Source organism: Capra hircus, chromosome 8, assembly GCF_001704415.2.
Source record: "Capra hircus breed San Clemente chromosome 8, ASM170441v1, whole genome shotgun sequence".
In the NCBI taxonomy this organism is placed as follows: Eukaryota; Metazoa; Chordata; class Mammalia; order Artiodactyla; family Bovidae; genus Capra; species Capra hircus.
In genome coordinates, this window is record NC_030815.1 from 61230372 (window position 1) to 61250876 (window position 20505).

General features: G+C 41.2%; 1 protein-coding gene across 2 annotated transcripts in view; it reads right to left on the reverse strand.

Moving 5' to 3' along the window:
- ZBTB5 (zinc finger and BTB domain containing 5) overlaps positions 1–20218 on the reverse strand; it is a 31820-nt gene extending 11602 nt beyond the window's left edge. For both annotated transcript variants that reach the window (XR_001295995.2, XM_005683876.3), the window contains exon 1: positions 19947–20218. The gene's annotated coding sequence lies outside the window, so the exon portion shown is untranslated. The remainder of the gene's footprint in view (positions 1–19946) is intronic.

A 20505-nucleotide genomic window follows, 5' to 3' on the forward strand; every position in this document is an offset into this window, starting at 1 on the left:
TATTTAGATGCAGCATATCAGTTTGAAAGAATAATGATATTCTGTCCAATGCCTTTCTTTTCAACAAGCAGCAGAAATAGGACTGTCTGAGGAAAAACAGCCTCCTTATTTTTTGAAATGTCAGTTACCTTGAGTATAAGAAACCACCACTCTTTTCCACAAAAGGTCATTCACTAAAATGTCAAACACTTAATGTTCAATCCCCTTTCTATAGAAATGGTGTAAGTAGGAAGGAAACTGTAGTCTCACAAGTACCATTCTAAGGAAGTTCCCAAGGCTCAGAAACCTATGTGAAGAGACTATTGAGGTGGCTAAAGATGCCCTGGAAAAAAACCCAGAGATTAAATAATGTTGGAAAATAGGTAAACAGTCCATATAACTTGGTATCACTTAGAGATTGTCAGCCCTACACTAGATGCCCCAACAAACAGTCCTTGAAATCAACTTGAGTACTCCAGGCTCTTCTGAAAGCACCTTAGGGATAGAACTATGATGTTCTGTGTGCCTTACTGTCAGGGCAGTGCAGGATTCCTTACTTCCTCCTTCTCTTCTTTAAATTAAGATTTTTTTTTATATGAACCATTTTTGAAGTCTTTATTGAATTTGTTACAATATTGCTTCTGTTTCATCTTTTGGTAAAGAGGCATGTGGAATCTTAGCTCCCCAGCCAGGGATCGAACCTGCAACCCCTGCATTGGGAGGCAGAGTCTTAACCACTAGACCACCAGGGAAGTCCCAGGGCTCCTATCTTAAGGGGCTCTAGAAGTTGTGAAACTAAATCGTGGCATTAGAGATGATCAAAACCTGGAGAAACACTTATTCTCCATAAATTAACAACTGTGTTGAATTACCCATTTAGAGATAACTCCAAACTAATTTCTCTTTAATGATAATATTCTTTTATCTCAATATCATGTAATCAGTCAATTTATGATCATTTAGATTAGCAATAGAAATCAAATCCACTATGATAAAAGCTAATTTTAGCCATAAAACTGGCCAATTAGATTATTCAACTGTTCTTTCCAATATCTAGAGTGTCAGAAAGCACTTCAGGATAACTCAGAGCTCTTAAATGAATGCAATAAGTTCATTCAACTGATTCAAGGACAAGGGGATTTATGATTAAAGGATGTCAGGAAGCTCACAAAATCTCCAGGAGGGTGTGAGAGCAGTACTGGAATGAAGCAGAGCGTCCCACCACATTATGAAAATCATTATTGCCACGGCCACTCAAACTTTGCATGGACCCTGCTCTGGATTAGCTGCTCGGAAGAGTAGCTGTCACTGCACCTTCTCGACTGGCACTATCCAATAAAACTTTCTACAGTGATGGAAATCACCGGCATAGCTGCCGTGCTGTCCACTAGTCTCTGGCAGCTACAGAGCACCTGAAATGTGGCTACTGTGACTGAGGAAATGAGCTTTTAATTTTATTTAACTAATCAAATGTCTACTGGACTGGCCAGAGTAATTCTAAATGCTCAAATCATTCCATATTGCTCACACCTGCATCCAGACCCCACTCAGGTACCTATGACCAAGGGAACCTAGTTCTCTTATCTGCACTGTAAAATTCTACCTCGAAAATGGGACTCACAATTTACAGCCTATCCAGATGTAAAGGTTGGGGTGGTCAAAAGACTCTGGACAGCTGCTACTATATCATTCCTCTGACAATCTGAGCCCCTATCCATGAGTGTCATGTGCAGATGACTTTGTAATACATTGCTCTACACGCAGTGGGGTGTCAGGTGATCAACCTGAAAACGAGAGAGAAGAAACACAACAGAAAGTCAAAGAGCTGGTGTCACAGCACACGGGCACAAACAGCGCAGACATCTTTAACTAGCATTATCTTTTTATATTTTTTGCTGCCCTGGGTCTTAGTTGCAGCATTCGGGATCTAGATCCCCAACTAGGGGTCAAACCCATTGGGAGCACAGAGACCCAAACACTGGACCACCAGCGTAGTCCAACTAGCATTTACTGAGCCATTCCATAGGCCATAATAAGGAAATAGAGCTCTAGGGAATTTAAAAACTGAGGCCACTTAAAAACACGTATTTCTAAATTAATTTAAAAATAACAGTATATAATTATATACTAATTTATGAAAAATAGTATCTCCCACCAAAAAAAAATGAGAGGAATTGTTTTACATTTTTGCATTAACAGAAGACAGCTAGATTCTCATATCTGCTTTTGCATTCAGACCTTTGCAATATCACACACAAGTGTACACTCATGAAACATGTTATATTGCAGCCTGGATGAGAGGGGGGTTTGGGGAGACTGGATACAAGAATATGTATGGCTGAGTTCCTTCGCCATTCACCTGAAGCTATCACAATATTGTTAATCAGCTATACCCCAATACCAAATAAAAAGTTTTAAAAGATAAAATACATAGTAAATTAAATGAGGAAAGAGGCATTGTTTTACATTTTTGCATTAACTGAAGACAGCTGGATGCTCATACTGCTTCTGCAATCAGGCTTTTGCAATATCACACACAAGTGTACACTCATGAAAGAATGACAGTGAAAAAAGTAAGTTTCTGTATCATTATGAAAATAGTTTTAACCTCACAGACTCCTTGAAAAACTCTCAGGGGCCCCTACTGGTCCTTGGACTATACTTTGAGAACTGCTGATTTAATGAAAATTCTAAGTATAGTGGGGGGTGGAGGAATGGGGAGTGAGCACTGAAATGCAGAGGGCAAAACTAGTAGGAAAAATTATAAGGAGAAATCAACAGACTCATAAAAAGACAAATTCTTATCTCTAACCAGGGGAAGTCAATAGACTATGTTTAAACTGAAAAATTGAGTAGATCCAAGCATAGCTTTTCATACATGTATGTAAATATCAAAAGGATTAGCTAAGAGTTGAAAGTAGGAGTCTTGGGAAAGAGGAAATGGGATGCAGGGGGGTTAAGGCCTAGTACTTAACAAATCTTGTTGGATTATTTGACTTAAGTGTGTGTACTCAGCAAATTACTGAGACACATATATATATCTTTGGTAAAATTTATTTTTAAAACTATAAAAAGAGCCTGAAGAGACCATAATCACCCCCACCATAACACACACAATTAGAAAAAGTTGCGAAAGAATTCAGTTCAGTCGCTCAGTCAAGTTCAACTCTTTGCGACCCCATGGACTGCAGCATGCCAGGCCTCCCTGTCCATCACCAACTCCTGGAGCTTACTCAAACTCATGTTCATCAAGTCAGTGATGCCATCCAACCATCTCATCCTCTGTTGTCTCCTTCTCCTGCCGCCTTCAATCTTTCCTAGTATCAGGGTCTTTTCAAATAAGTCAATTCTTCGTATTAGGTGGCCAAAGTATTGGAGTTTCAGCTTCAACATCAATCCTTCCAATGAACACCCAGGACTGATCTCCTTTAGGATTGACTGGCTGAATCTCCTTGCAGTCCCACGGGACTCTCATGAGTCTTCACCAACACCACAGTTCATAAGCACCAATTCTTCGGCGCTCAGCTTTCTTGATAGTCCAACTCTCACATCCATACATGACAGCCTGGAAAAACCATAGCCTCGACTAGACGGACCTTTGCTGGCAAAGTAATATCTCTGCTTTTTAATATGCTGTCTAGGTTGGTCATAACTTTCCTTCCAAGGAGCAAGTGTCTTTTAATTTCATGACTGCGATCACCATCTGCAGTGATTTTGGAGCCCCCCAAAATAAAGTCAGCCACTGTTTCCACTCTTTCACCACTTATTTGCCATGAAGTGATGGGACTGGATGCCATGATCTTAGTTTTCTGAATGTTGAGCTTTAAGCCAACTTTTTCACTCTCCTCTTTCATCAAGTTCAGTTCAGTTCAGTTCAGTTGCTCAGTCGTGTCCGACTCTTTGCGACCCCATGAATCGCAGCACGCCAGGCCTCCCTGTCCATCACCAACTCCCAGAGTTTACTCAAACTCACATCCATCGAGTCAGTGATGCCATCCAGCCATCTCATCCTCTGTCGTCCCCTTCTCCTCCTGCCCCCAATCCCTCCCAGCATCAGAGTCTTTTCCAATGAGTCACTCTTCTCATGAGGTAGCCAAAGTACTGGAGTTTCAGCTTTAGCATCATTCCTTCCAAAGAGCACCCAGGACTGATCTCCTTTAGAATGGACTGGTTGCATCTCCTTGCAGTCCAAGGGACTCTCAAGAGTCTTTTTCATCAAGAGGCTCTTTAGTTCTTCTTCACTTTCTGCCATAAGGGTGGTGTCATCTGCATATCTGAGATTATTGATATTTCTCCTGGCAATCTTGATTACAGCTTGTGCCTCTTTCAGCCCAGCATTTCTCATGATGCACTCCGCATACAAGTTAAATAAGCAAGGTGACAATATACAGCCTTGACGTACGCCTTTTCATATTTGGAACCAGTCTGTTGTTCCATGTCCAGTTCTAATTGTTGCTTCCTGACCTGCATACAGGTTTCTCAAGAGGCAGCTCAGGTGGTCTGGTATTCCCATCTCTTGAAGAATTTTCCACAGTTTATTATGATCCACACAGTCAAAGGCTTTGGCATAGTCAATAAAGCAGAAATAGATGTTTTTCTGGAACTCTCTTGCTTTTTTGGTGATCCAGCGGACGTTGGCAATTTGATCTCTGGTTCCTCTGCCTTGTCTAAATCCAGCTTGAACATCTGGAAGTTCATGGTTCACGTACTGTTGAAGCCTGGCTTGGAGGATTTTGAGCATTACTTTACTAGCATGTGAGATGAGTGCAATTATGCAGTAGTTTGAGCATTCTTTGGCATTGGAATGAAAACTGACCTTTTCCAGTCTTGTGGCCACTGCTGGGTTTTCCAAATTTGCTAGCATATTGAGTGCAGCACTTTCACAGCATCATCTTTTAGGATCCAAAACAGCTCAACTGGAATTCCATCACCTCCGCTAGCTTTGTTCATAGTGATGCTTCCTAAGGCCCACTCCACATTCCAGGATGTCTGGCTCTAGGTGAGTGATCACACCATCGTGATTATTTGGGTCATGAATATCTTTTTTGTACAGTTATTCTGTGTATTCTTGCCACCTCTTCTTAGTATCTTCTGCTTCTGTTAGGTCCATACCATTTCTGTCCTTTACTAAGCCCATCTTTGCATGAAATGTTCCCTTGATATATTTAATTTTCTTGAAGAGATCTCTAGCTTTTCCCATTCTATTGTTTACGTCTATTTCTTTGAACTGATAGCTGAGGAAGGCTTTCTATTGCTCCTTGCTATTCTTTGGAACTCTGCATTCAAATGGATATATCTTTCCTTTTCTCCTTTGCTTTTTGCTTCTCTTCTTTTCACAGCTATTTGTAAGGCCTCCTCAGACAGCCATTTTACTTTTTGCATTTCTTTTTCTTGGGGATGGTCTTTGATTTGTTACACAGCAATAAATAACTAAAACAATGTGAAACTTTGCATCTCCCAACAAATCAATATTTAAATACAATCCCCAAGGGACACTTTTATTTTTTATTAATATTTGGGGGGGAAGGGTGTCTATTAATGTCTTTGGGGAAAATCACTTTTAAACCATCATTAGTCCACACGGAACAGATGAATGCCCCCAAACCTCTGAGTTCCAGAAGATCCAGGGATGCCTGGCTACTTTGGTAACCACTTCTCTTGATTCCAGTGATTGTTTCAGAGATGGATATGTGACCCAAGCCATACCAGAATTAGAGTCTGCCCTGGGGACCTCTGCTGGTACCATTAAAAAAAAGATATTCTTGTGCTTGCTTTGGCAGCACACATACTAAAATTGGAACCATACAGAGAAGATTAGCATGTGCCCTGTGCAAGGATGACACACAAATTCTTTAAGTGTTTCATATTTGTCACTGACTGGGATCCTTTTTTGGGGGGGCTATGCCACATGGCATTATAGATCTTAGTTCTCAAACAAGGGATCAAACCCATACTCCCTGCACTCAAGAGTGGGTTAACCACTTGATCTCCAGGGAAGTCCCTCACTGAGATCCTTATCAATGCCAATGTTAGAGAAGAGAAAAAGGAAGGCCTGACTATCTCAAAAAAAAAAAAAAAATACAAGTGAGAAAGAGAGAGGAAAAGAAAGAGATATTCTCTTCACTCAGACTGCAAGCTGTGAGGGACATGTAAGTCTAACACTGATGGTGTAGATTTTTGCCTATTTGAGAATGAAGCCAACACAGAAGGAAGCAATTCCAAAGACAATGTACTGATGATATCAAGACCCTGGGATCCAGCCATGACTGTAGTTGGCATGATCCTAGGACTTCCTATTTCATGAGCCAACAAACTCCCCTTTTACCTTAACCAGGTTCATGTTGGATCTCTGTCACACAGTAAAACTCAAATCATAATCTTAATAACATGGCTATACTGAAACATTTTTGGATCTAAAAAGAGTATCTTAAAACTTCAGTCAGTTTGGGAGGTATGAAATGTGATGGAAGGGAGTCATGAATCAAGATCATGCTTATTCAAAACTCACAAGCATCTCCAGCAAACTCAGAGATCCAGTCTGAAAGCTATAAAAGAGGTCATGCTAAGAAGATAAGTGTTCTATGAAAAGCTGTCTGTCTGAAGCCTTCAAACCAAGGAAAAAAGCTTCAAGTCTTTTTAAAAGATTTCAAAATGTGACTGCATCTATATGGCAGAAGATAGCACAAATAATTTACCAATTTCTAAGACTAAAGGAGGGAGGAGAAGGGGACAACAGAGGATGGGATGGTTGGATGGCATCACCGACTCCATGGACATGAGTTTGAGTAAACCCCAGGAGTTGGTGATGGACAGGGAAACCTGGCGTGCTGCAGTCCATGGGGTCGCAAAGAGTCGGACATGACTGAGCGACTGAACTGAACTGTGTTTGACCCGAAGCAAGCGTACACTACAATATTTATCTGTAGGAACAGATTGTTAGTAACCTCCAAACTAAATATAATTAAGAAAGTACACTTATACCACTGCTTATTACATTAACATGATCAAGAGCTAACTATTTTCTCAATAGATTCACTTTCCTAATAGTGCTTAACTTCAGTTCAGTTGCTCAGTCATGTCCGACTCTTCATGACCCCATGAATCGCAGCATGCCAGGCCTCCCTGTCCATCACCAACTCCCAGAGTTCACTCAGACTCACGTCCATCGAGTCAGTGATGCCATCCAGCCATCTCATCCTCTGTCGTCCCCTTCTCCTCCTGCCCCCAATCCCTCCCAGCATCAGAGTCTTTTCTAATGAGTCAACTCTTCGCATGAGGTGGCCAAAGTACTAGAGTTTCAGCTTTAGCATCATTCCTTCCAAAGAAATCCCAGGGCTGATCTCCTAACTCCTTATTGCCAAACTGAGACTTAAATTGAAGAAAGTAGGGAAAACCACTTGACCATTCAGGTGTGACCTAAATCAAATCCCTTATGATTATACAATGGAAGTGAGAAATAGATTTAAGGGACTAGATCTGATAGATAGCGTGCTTTACTTAGACTAATAAAAAAAGTTCATTTGTGTTCTAGGAGAACAAGCCAGTTAATAGCACATTTTAAACTATCTGATTTATATACTGACCTACCCACATGCTTTTCAACAATATACTTAGTTCGTAAAGAAAAGTACACCCATACTCAAACATCATCTACCACATAGCAAGCGATCTGCTGCCCATCTGCCAGGGAGGACCTGCAAGGCTACACCACTAAGAAGCATCTTAACATTCTAAGAACTGTTATGTTCAATATCCCTAATCTAGATAAAACCCTAGCAGAAATATAAACAGAACTTTCCCTCTATGTGTAGAGATGACAAAAGTGAAAATAAATATGTAAGAGTACAAAACAGACAAGGTCCCAGTCAAGCAGGCTAGGATTTTGATGGGGTTCCAAGTCCTGGAATCCTAAAATCTCATCCATATTCTGATCTGACCAACTAAGTGAGACTAGCTAGGCATGCAGGTGCCCAGGGTTAGCTTCAGATAACACATCCATCAGCCTAATTTCTTTCTTTCAGTTTGGCTGTGCTGGGTCTTTGTTGCTGGGCATGGGTTTTCTCTAGTTGCAGCAAGCAAATTTCTCATTGTGGAGAAATTTGTCTCACAAATTTGTCTCATTGTCTCTCTTTTTGGAGAGCATGAGCTCTAGATATGCAGGCTTCAGGCACGCAGCTCAGCATGTGGGCTCAGCAGTCATGTTGCAAGGGCTCAGTTGTGCCACAGCATGTGGGATCTCCCTGGGTCAGGGATCAAACCCACGTCCCCTGCATTAGCAGGCTGATTCTTAACCACTGGATATGACTAATTTCATCATCTCTGGTTCTGTTGTGTCAGGGCTGGTTCAGAAATTGGACTTGTGTGCTAAGACTTTTCAGTCTTGTCTGACTCTTTGTGACCCTATGGATTGTAGCCTGCCAGGCTCCCCTGTCCATGGGATACTCTAGGCAAGAATATTGGAATGGGTTGCCATGTCCTCCACCAGGGTATCTTTCCAACCCAGGGATCTTTCCAACACGAACCCGTGTCTCTTACGTCTCCTGCATTGGCAGGTGGATTCTTTACCACTAGCACCACCTGAGAAGCCGAAATTGGACAGATTAAGTCTATTAAAAAGGAAGTCCATCAATGACTGAACATGAGCATGACTGGGGATGTCAAGCTAATGCCAGAAGCCCTTACCATCTCACCCTACTCTTCAGTGCTCCCACTTCACCACCTTGTTTTCCAGTGAAAAATCTTTAGAAATTAGCTGACGTAGAACTTTATAATTCAGTCTGAATAAGTTATTAGCACCCTACTTATACTCCAGTGCAAAGTCAAAATGCTTCTACTAAAACCGCCTGTTGAGGCCAGGGACTATATTCCCTCTCTCTCTCCGAAAGTGCCTGATATAAACTCAATGAAGTATCTGTAAAGTAATTTTAGATATTTTACTGGCCCCTCATGCAGCATGTAGGCTCTTACTTCCCCAACCAGGGATCAAACCTGTGCCCCCTGCATTGGATGTAAGGCATTTTAACCACTGGAATTTTGTATATAAATGAAATATAACACCGTATTACCCAACAAGTTATTTTCCTGAGAATCACAACTATCCCTAAAATCAGCCAGAAGTCAGAAAGAAGAAATCTCAGAAATCCAAAACAAAGATCAAAGCCTATACATATATGAAAGATTTCCTCATAGGAAAGTCCCTGAAGCCCTCACAACAGTCTTTTGTTTCAAACAAACAAAATTCAAGTTTTTCTAGTTTTCTAACTAACTGGAGACAGGCACAAAAAATTCTAGAATGAGGACCAGAGGCGGCTGCATGCTGACAGCTGCAAAAAGGGACAGCTGACCCACTAAGGGGGAAAAAGGGCCCAACAGCATGTACTGGAGGGGCTATTAAACCTAAAGATCTTAAAAGCCATGAATTTGATTTACAAATTCATTCATCTAACATTTTAAAGCTCCTACTTTGTTTAAGATTAAGCACTGTGGAACAGAGAATTTCTATGGCATAGTCTTTACTGTCATAGGGGCTCAGTGGCAACAAGACATACACAGATAACCATAGCTCAAAGAGAAAAGCATTAAGTGCCGCCTAAGAGATGATGGTACTCAGGAGCTCAGAAGGCAAAGGGTATTTTCAGCTTCATGGTGGTACTGACAACAGAGCTAGGAATTATTGGTTTGGATTTGGATAAATTGTAGATGTAAAGTACATTCTAGACGAGGTAAAGGCAGGGAAAGGTTTGAGGTGGGGGAAGCAATGCATTCACTCTGGCTGCAAACTAGGTAAGGCTAGAAAGATAGGTACTGGAGAGTGAATGCTCATAACTGATATTAATGATTACTGTGAGTCATCAGAAAAGCAAACCATTAGAGGCATACAATTTTGAACTAAAGACTATCATTTTTTTTCAGATAACTTTTGTAAAAAGCACTTTTTAAAAAAATGTATTGTTCACAGTATGTTAGGGCTCTGGGTTGCAGCATAAAGGTGAGTTGCTGAGAGGTTACTGGTTTGCTCACAGAACTGATGGGAAGGCTGGCCATCTAAGCTTGAGCTGGGCAGCAGGAACCATCTGGCCAGAACGCAGTCTCTGTCTGTGCTGGACAAGCCACTAGCGCAAGGAAGCTTACTCTACAGGGTATCTGATCTCCCTTTCCCTTCATTATCACTAATTTTTATTCTTGAACAGGTTTTTTTGTTTTAAGAATACACGAGATGAAATGTGAAGTGCACTTGAAGCAACTGTACTGCATACTGAAACACATTGTCTCAGGAAAACTACCTGCGTAATTTTTGAGTCATAAGCTGAACTGTTTTCATCAAATACCATTTCTACTTGGAAGAACAAACAGCAGACAAACTATGGTTATTCAGACTTGAGTATCTGCCAGACATCTTCTTGAAGATGAAATGAGCCTGTCATTTCAATGAAAACAATCTACAGTATTTGCTGCCTATGATAAAATTTGAGCTTTCAGGTGAAAACAAACCTTTTGGAAAATTTGTGTTTGCAACCATAGGCTTCAAAGCATCCCAAAACTCAAAGTCTTCTGACAAGACCATTGGTAATGTTAATGTCATGTGATTTTTAAAATACTGTATAATAAGTGGGTCGACAATTGAAAGATCTGCAAACTCGGTGAAACAATATTTTCCAAACATCCAAAGCTGTAATCATATTACAAAATAACGTATGAGTAAAAAAATTCAAAGTGCAAGATATAAACTAATATATTTTAATGCAACAATATGATATGGCTTCACATCCTACAGCAACTAACCACTTAAGAAAATTACATCTGTCAAGTTTGTTACAGTAGCAGAAGAGAATACCCAAATTCATCTGAAAAAGCTACTAAAATACTCTTCCTTCAAACTACACATTTGTGAGATGCTGGATTTTTCTTTCAGGCTTTTATCAAGAGTATAACACAAGGGACTTCCTTGATAGTCCAGTGGTGAAGACTCTGCACTCCCAAGGCAGGGGGCACAGGTCTGATCCCTGACTGGGGAACTAAGATCCTGAATGCCACACAGTGCAGCCAAAAATAAAAATAAAAAAGAATATATCACAACAAATAGAACATTAGAAGCAAGTATGAGAATCCACCTGTCTTCTATTAGACATTCAAGAGATTTGCAAAAATGTAAAATACTGCCATTCCAAGCATTCTTGGTGCCTAGAACTTGGTTTCAAATACAGTTCTCTAAAAAAAGAAACCAGGGCTCCTTGAAGAAGTGGATAGTTCTAGGACTGGGGCAGGAAATATAAGCCTGCATATATAAGCCTTATATAATATATAAGCCTGCAGCATCTCACAGTACTAAAGTGTAAGGAAGTGCTTCAAACAAACATGATAATGGAAGTAGGGGAAAGCTCTTAACCAACAGGAGTAAGAGCTCTCAAAGACCAAAGTTGGAACAATTGAACAAAAAGACAAATAGTACTGGATTATAACCCAAAATATAAATATCCATAGGTCAATATTGATATAAATGATTAAACAAATGAGAGAGAAGAGACAGATCTGCTGTGCAGACAAATTCCAAATAATTTATGTAGCTACTCTGCCCTTAAAGCGGCTAGAACATAACTCTCCACTCCTTAGTGTGAGCTGGTCACACTGACTTCCTCCCAGGGTAAGGGATGGAAAGGGAGGGGAGGAGAGCGAAGGGATGTAACAGTGGAGAAATCTGACCAACACTGTCTTGGCCAGGTGACCAAAGGCAACATCAATGATGATAAATCATGTTGATAGTCTGAATCTTGGTATGTACCATATGTTCCTGTCATGAGGATGGTCTTCTCCGAAGACACCCATAACCTCCGTCTAACTGTGGGAAAAATCAGACAAATCCCAACTGAGGGATATCCCACAAAGTATCTGACTGGTACTCCTCAAAATTATGAGTCACTGAAAACAAAGAAAGTATGAGAAACTGTCACAGCCAGAAGCTTAAGGTGACAAAATGACTAAATGTAATGTCATCATATTTAGCAATGAGATCTTGCAACAGAAAATTGACAGGAGGTAAACAACTAAGAAAGCTTGAATGAAGAATGGACTTTAATAATAAAGTATTGATAATGGTTCATTAGTTATAACCAGTGTACCATACTAATGTCAGATAATAGGGAAGCAGGGTGGGGGTTTATATTTATGGGAACTCTGTACTATCTTCACATTCTTTACATCAAAAACTGTTCTAAAACATAAAATTTATTTTTTTTTAATGCCACTCTTTTCACTAGATATTTGTTTTGGAAAACAGTTTTCATAAAGATACGTTATTTATGTTAACATGTAACAGGTTAATTATTTTTAATGAATACTTAAAATTTTCCCTCAATATTAATTTCTAATATGCTAAATATCATGGCTATAACTCACAAACTCTTTGGCGTCATCAACAATTTTTAAATGTGTAGAGGAATTCTAAGGAATTCAAAAAGTTTGAAATAGCACTGAAATAGGTTAAGTTTCACATATATGGAAAATGCATGTATGTGGAATCTCACTTTAAAAAATAGGATAAATGGAACTTTTGTGTAAAGGTAGCCTTCAATTTATACATATATTGTGCTATTCAAATTTACAAAACAAATTACTTGGTATTTTCTCAGCAATATTACCTTCCAAGATCACTCATGAAGTATGCCTTTTAACCTGTTACAATGGTAGCTAACAGTCAAAGCACCTGTGCAATTTAAGTAACACTGCACTATACTTACCACTATACTTCAATTAATTGGACAAAAGGGTGGAATGCCTACTAAGAGCCAGGCCCTGTAGGTACCTTACATGTATTCTCTCTTATGGATGGACGGTCAAGCAGTGACTGTCATCCCCATGTCTAGGGCCAACATCACCTGGCTAGTACAGTAAGTGAAGGAGAAGAGGTATGAACCTAGGTCCAACCACAAAACTTCAGCCACCAGGAAGACACAGGCCCAGTGGCTGATAAGAATATATTCAGAGGAGACACAATTATTATTACTAGTTAATTACTAGTGTAATTATTATTACACAATTATTAATACTAGTGTGACACACTAGGAAGTAATGCTCAAAATTTTCCAAGCCAGGCTTCAACAGTACATGAACCGTTAACTTCCAGATGTTCAAGCTGGATTTAGAAAAGGCAGAGGAAACAGAGATCAAATTGCCAACATTCGCTGGATCACCGAAAAAGCAAGAGAGTTCCAGAAAAACATCTATTTCTGCTTTATTGACTATGCCAAAGCCTTTGACTGTGCGGATCACCACAAACTGTGGAAAATTCTTCAAGAGATGGGAATACCAGACCACCTGAGCTGCCTCTTGAGAAATGTGTATGCAGGTCAGGAAGCAACAGTTAGAACTGGACATGGAACAACAGATTGGTTCCAAATCAGGAAAGGAGTATGTCAAGGCTGTATATTTTTACCCTGCTTATTTAACTTATATGCAGAGTACACCATGAGAAACGCTGGACTGGAAAAGTGCAAGCTGGAATCAAGATTGCCAGGAGAAATATCAATAACTTCAGATACAGAGATGACACCACCCTTAGAGCACAAGGCAAAGAAGAACTAAAGAGCTTCTTGATGAAAGTGGAAGAGGCAAGGGAAAAAGTTGGCTTAAAGCTCAATGTTCAGAAAACTAAGATCACAGCATCTGGTCCCATCACTTCATGGCAAATAGATGGGGAAACAGTGTCAGACTTTATTGTTTTGGGCTCCAAAATCACTGCAGATGGTTGTCGGGAGCCAGCGTGAGGAATCCCACCCGTGACAAGGTCATGCGGAAGGAAGCCTGACAAAACGCAACGACGTGTTCGGCTTCAGGGATTCCCCCTGGAAATTCCTGAGCATCCACCCCCAAGACCGGAATCTGCCTGCTTTACTATGTTATGCTTTCCACCTACTCTTCTGTCATTAACAGGGGACTGTCCCCCCACCACCTTTTTCTGGAAAATATTAGAGCTTTTAGATAATAAATCTCCTGAGCATAATACGAGTGTTTCAATACAAAAACCCCTCTGATGGCTTTCTAGCCTGCCTGCAGGACTCTACAGCTGCGAACATGATTGTTTGAGGCCTCCTGACCGCAGGAGGCACAGGAAGCTTAAAACATCCTGGGAATGTCGAGGCTTCCAAGGAGTCAAAATCATTAGAATAGGACCAATTAAAGGTTTCATTTGTTGAGCCAATACTTGCTGCCAAATTTTCATATCTTTTATTTTTAGGTATAGTTGGTATATAGAAAAACAGGTAGTAGACCTGGTATTAGCAACACTGGATCTTTGAGTTAAGTACTTTCTTTGTTATAACCCACTGCACCTTTGTTCTATGGGAATGTAACTTTTTTGTACTTTGAGGGTGATGCAGAGTAAAGAAAAAACACTTCTAGGGAAGAGGAGTTTTCTGGACAATTATCCAGGAAGAGAGCCATAAAAATGTTAACAAGCCTCTTGGCCAGAAGATAATGTAAACCACCTGAGACCTTTTGTATATGTGAGGGTATGCAAAAAGAAAGCCTTGTCTCAATGAGGGTCAGGACTGCTGCCCCTGCACAACTCTTTCTTTACGTACAACTTGGGGTACATAAGCTGATTTTGAAAATAGTTTTTGGAGTCTTGCACCAATGCTGGGCTTCCCCATGTCGTTCTTTTCTTTTTCCGGCTGAATTCCCATCTGGAGCAGGGAGGCTCATCATGTCTACTTATTTGTCCCGGCTTCTAAGATCCGTAAGAGAGAGAGCCCAAGGCGGGGCACTCTCTGATATTCAAACGGACGCGGGTGGCCTAACGTAGATGGCCCAAGTTCCTTGTCTGGAACTTTATTGGTCTTCCACATAATCCAAGTTATTCAGCCCTCTTTCTCTACTTAATTTTCCTACTATACTATTGTTTCTTAATCTAATCTTATATTAATGAACAAATAAGTTTTTCTCACGCCAATGCCGTCCCCGCTTCGAATTCCCTGGATCCACCCGGGCTGGACCCCGGCAGATGGTGACTGCAGCCATGAAATAAGATGCTTACTCCTTGGAAGGAAAGTTATGACCAACCTAGACAGCATATTAAAAAGGAGAGACATTACTTTGCCAACAAAGGTCCATCTAGTCAAGGCTATGGTTTTTCCAGTAGTCATGTATGAATGTGAGAGTTGGACTGTAAAGAAAGCTAAGCACTGAAGAATTGATGCTTTTGAATTGTAGTGTTGGAAAAGACTCTTGAGAGTCCCTTGGACTGCAAGGAGATCCAAACAGTCCATCCTAAAGGAAATCAGTCCTAAATACTCATTGGAAGGACTGATGTTGAAGCTAAAACTCCAATACTTTGGCCACCTGATGTGGAGAACTGACTTATTTGAAAAAACTCTGATGCTGGGAAAGATTGAGGGTGGGAGAAGGGGACAACAGAGGATGAGATGGTTGGATGGCATCACTGACTCGATGGACATGAGTTTGAGTAAACTCATCCGGGTTGGTGATGGACAGGGAGGCCTGGCATGCTGCAGTCCATAGGGTGGCAAAGAGTTGGACGTGACTGAGCAACTGAACTGAACTGAACTGACGGTGAGCAAAGGTTAGGAATAAGGATTAGGAGATTGGAGGGATGAAGCTGAAAAGCAAGGTCAGAGACAAGAATTGGAAGTTGAGTGAAAAGAAAGGTGTGTAAAATAACGGCTAAGGGGCGAAAATCACAGTAAGGGTTCTGAAAGAGCTGGGAGCATGGGCCGCTGCTCTCTTCCTCAAATCCTCCTTTACTGCCAATACTACACGCTGCCAGCACCAAAGACCACACTGCCAAGCCTTCGCCATTGCCAACAGACCCTAATTTGGAAGGTCAGCAGGATGCAAGATAAGCTTTTTCTGCTGCTTCCACTGCTCCTTGCTCCTCCCAATCATGCCCTCCAAGAGGCTGGTGCCAAACAAGAATCAGAGAGCACAGCTTTGGGGAGAAGAGGGGCTGAGTGATAGAATGCATTCCTCGTGGCAGGATCACCTGCTAAAAGGGGAAGATCTTGATCTGCCTAAACCTGTCAGGGAGATGGTCAGCCAAGATGGTGGCCCACCAGTAGGATGCTATCTGAAAGACCAGCATGCCCAAATCAGTCAGTTACAGGACAGAATCTGACAGTACTGCACTTCAACTTCAAAATAGTTTACAACAAACTTCGCTGCTTTATCCTGTTCAGAACTTTACACCTGCACTGTACTGTCCCAGAATTGTTCCTTTCTCAGGTGCTACATTTTCCCAAAACTTACAATGACTAGCTAGCCAACTGATCATCCAGATAAAGAACATCTGTAGCCACTTAACACTCAGACGATGGTAAAAACGTCACAAAGGTATGCAAAAATCTATAGAAACCATTCATAAATGGCTTCTTTTAGCTGCTTGTATATTTGAGACCATATTTTAACATTTTTAAGAAGTCTAAATATATTTTCTGTTATTTAGAAAATGTTGCCTGACACCCATTTGAGTTGCCCTTGCCACACACAACCTTTTCAGCAATTTTTAAAAACAGCCTTTATTGCCTTTTACCCCTGACAGATCAAGATACATATTTCTTAAGAAAAAAACTAAACTTTTATCAAGAAGAAAGCCATTTTGAAGCACTGGAGACACTATTATTGATGGTACCTTTTCAGGAAGAAAATGAAAAATGGATTTAATTCATGTCTTATACCAAGTTTACTTTCAAAGCAGTATATCCCTTCACTTCTGAATTATTTATCAAATCAAGAGTATTCAGCAAGCAACTGATACTTCACCTGCTGAGCTGCTTTTAACATTCTATTCAAAATAAAATACAATGTATGTTACTAAATGTGCTTAGATTTTTGTATTATCTGTGATTCTTCTCAAAACTGAACCCCCAAACGGTGGGTTTTCTTCTCCCTGTACTCCTTTCGCAGATCCTCTCTGCAGTAGAGACGAAAACGGAAGGACTACAAAATTGAAGGTCTTGCATTTTTAAAGAAAGACAGCTGAGTGGATTTTAAATTGTAACTCACTAATTAAGATGTATTGAAAAATCAATTACATCCAGTTAACAACATCTTGTACAGAAGAAAGGGGGAGTGTTTCACCCTGATTATTTTAAACTTTTAAGAATCAGGAAATAAAGCATTGGTAAACTGTTATCAAGTATACAAAGTAACAAAGCACCAAGCATAGTCTCCAAAAAGCAGACCCAGCACTCAATCATCCTTTAAAAATATGTCAAAGAAACAAATCAGTTTGCTAATTTCCATCTATATAAGGAAAAATATTACTTCCAATGGGATTCTTTTCAGTAACAAACTTTCTTCTAAGTGCAAAGGCAGATTTGGAAAATTAATTGATTACAATTAACATGGAATTAATTGGATACAAGTCTTTTAATAGTACCATGTTTCATTAAATCTAGGATGCCAGTGCTTATAAAGTGCAATCCCATTCCACCTAACATTAGGGGGGGAAAGCGCTGCCAATTAAACTATGGCATAATGCTCACTTAGGGCATCCCACCCCTACCCCCTGGGTCGTCAATATTAAAATGTGAACAGAATGCGGTTTAGAATCAAGGAAATACTGGAACCTTAAACATATCATTCAGATATGTCAGAATATCACAAGGAAAATTATCTACAGATAAAATAATCTTAGATACTAAAACCATAATCTATCTATATTACACGAGCTGTCAGAAAGGTAACTCAAAGCTTTTAATAGATGTATAATTAGTCAAATGCAAGGCACCTCCTAAAATTGGAATCTGGAGATTAAAAGCCACTATTCAGTGATGGAAATGATGAAAACAACTGTAAGAGCAATAGTTCACTCAGAAACAGCTGGTCTTTTAGCCTCAGTTCACTTTATATTTAGACAAAAGGTGCCTTGTAGAGTTACATTCCATCCCACCTGCTACACTCATAAAATCTGGCTCTACTGGACAGCATCCATATTTGAGAAATGTTAAATACGGTTAAAAAAAAGGAACTCATGTTCTTAAAACTGACAGACAGGAAAATTATTTGTTTACAACCGACTTATATTAAAAAAAAACAAAACCTTTAGACTAACATGGAATCAATAACTTGGGCTTTTCTTTCCCCATTCCAGAGAATTTGAGGCAGATTCAAGATTCTGTATAGCAGTAGAGCAAATTTTATCATTTCTCACTGTACATAAGATATTTTTAAGTCTTGCCCATACTAAACAACTCCAATTCAACATAATTCACACTAAGTACTTTAAATACTAAACATTTACATGCATTCTGTACCCAAGTATTTTTTTAATGACTTCAACTTCTCGTGATAGTCTTGAGACAAAGCCTCTTTTGAGAGCACTGACCCCCTAAGTTTAGCAAAACACCCCTCTCTAAAATGCTTTTCTTCCAAATCTGATCACTTTCAGAATTTTGCTAGATACTTCAAATAGCCAGGATACAGCCTGCCAGTATCCCTTGCTAACCATGTTTTAGGAAAATTTTAGGAAAGAAAAGAGAAAGCAAGAAAACATGTTGATTTCAGGACTTTAAAAGTCCTGGCTCGTTTTATTTAGCAAAACACAAGAGCCCAGAACAAGCCCTCAACCAGTTAAGTCTTACCTGGCAGGTCACCAAGCCAACAGTGGTGGCAAAGCCAGTCTTCCCAAATTTCCTGGGATTTCCAGACCAGACTAAAGCAGTAGGAGGAGGCCTTCCCTTGGTTTAGGGACTTTTTTCTAAAATCCTCTCTCTCCTCTCTCCACCTGGTCTTTCTCTCTCTGCGAATCTTTTAGCTTACCACACTCACCACGGAAACCACAAAAACAGAATGTAGTTTCTTCAGAAAACAATGAGACATCTAACCCACCTTCTTTAAATTAATTTAAATCACAACAGCCAGTACAAGGATAACAAATCATTAGTGATGCCTAAGGCACAGCATTCTCTTCAGCCTCTAAAGAAAGATCCCAATGTACGTAATATCGTCAACCTACTACAACTGAAAGGTATATGAACATATTTTGGAAATATTTTTGCTTCAATTCTTGAAGGTGAAGAGTTTCTTACTTCCATTCATTAAAATTAACCAGAACCCAGGCATACTATTTAGTATTCAAGACTTTGCTGCGCCTTTTTTTCCTCCAAATTATTTAGAATTTGGGTCCTATTCAGAAATTAGCTTCCACAGTACCTTCCACGATGCTAGAAGGCAGACTGACTTAACGACAAAGGACTTTCTTTAGAAGGAAAAAACCTAACCCTCGACACCCCCTTTAATTTACTGCCTAATGTTAATATCTAAGTAGTATAAATCTTTATGTCCTCCAAACGAGGGGAGGAGGTGGCAAGGCTGTTCTTCCCACTGCATTCCCCACAGCTCCTAGCACGAAGCCTGGAAGCAGAGGCCGTCCAATAAATGCCTATAAACACTTTAGTCCTCTGATAAGTTGGGGCATTCCAAAACACTAACTCCATCCGTGCAGGGTCAGCCTCCGGTTCCCGATTCCAGACCGCCTTGGCCTTGCTCTGATGAAATGAAATCTCGTCGCTCAAAGAGACCCAGGATGGGGGCAAGGGAGCCACCCGACCCCATCCCGCAGATCTTCTATTCACCTCGCCAGGCTGTTGGTCGCAAGCCGTTCCCACCCGAGCCCCGTAACCAACGTCGCCCGCCGGCAGATGCAAGTGGGCAAGAACCCCCGCCCCACCCTGCGGACAGACAGCCTGGCGTCGGGACACGGGGGACGCCTGCGCAGAACACGCCACCCACTAGCCTGGCCCCTCCGTTCCGAGGGTTAACAATACTCCCTCAGAAAGACAGACAGGGTAGGCGGGGGTGGGGTGTGGAGGGAAACCAGTACGCGTCTGCGCGCGTCTGGACGCCAGGACGAGACCCCGCTCGCGCCGCCCACCCAGCACCCCTAGAGCTCAACCGTCTCCACGTGAGCGCGCCCGCGCGCGCCACCATAGCTCGCGTTGACAGGGTCGCCTCACCTGAGCCGGGCTCCGCCCCCCTTCTCGAAGGAGGAGGCGGTGACCCTTCTCCGATCCCACCCGACAGTGTCGGAGGAGGTGGAAACGTCCAGGCTGGCGGCTCCGTGATGGGATTCCTCCCTTTTCCGCCCACCCCGCCTCTAGTCCCTCAGCTCCTTCAGCCAGTTCGCCACCGCACTCTGAGAATACCGCGGCTGCTGCCCACAGCAAACGGAAGTGACGCAACACGACTCACTTACTCCGCGGCTTTCCTCCTCCTCTCCCAGCCCGAGCTGCAACCAATCAGAAGGCGAGAGGGCGGGGCAGCGGCAGAAGTGCAGCCAGTCGATGCTCGGAATCCGGAGGAATTTACTCTGTTCCCGGAACGCTGACCAATCCAGGGTCCCAGGAGCCTCGCTGTGTTTACTACCGACCGAATCCGTGAGCCCTGCGACCAATAACCGTTTGCCTTACAACACGTAAAACTGTTATCAAACGCCTTTTAAGGCGGTATTTATCACCAAGCAGCTCTAGGTTTGGACTACAGAAAAGCGACTGTGTGCTGAAGCCAATCGAGAAC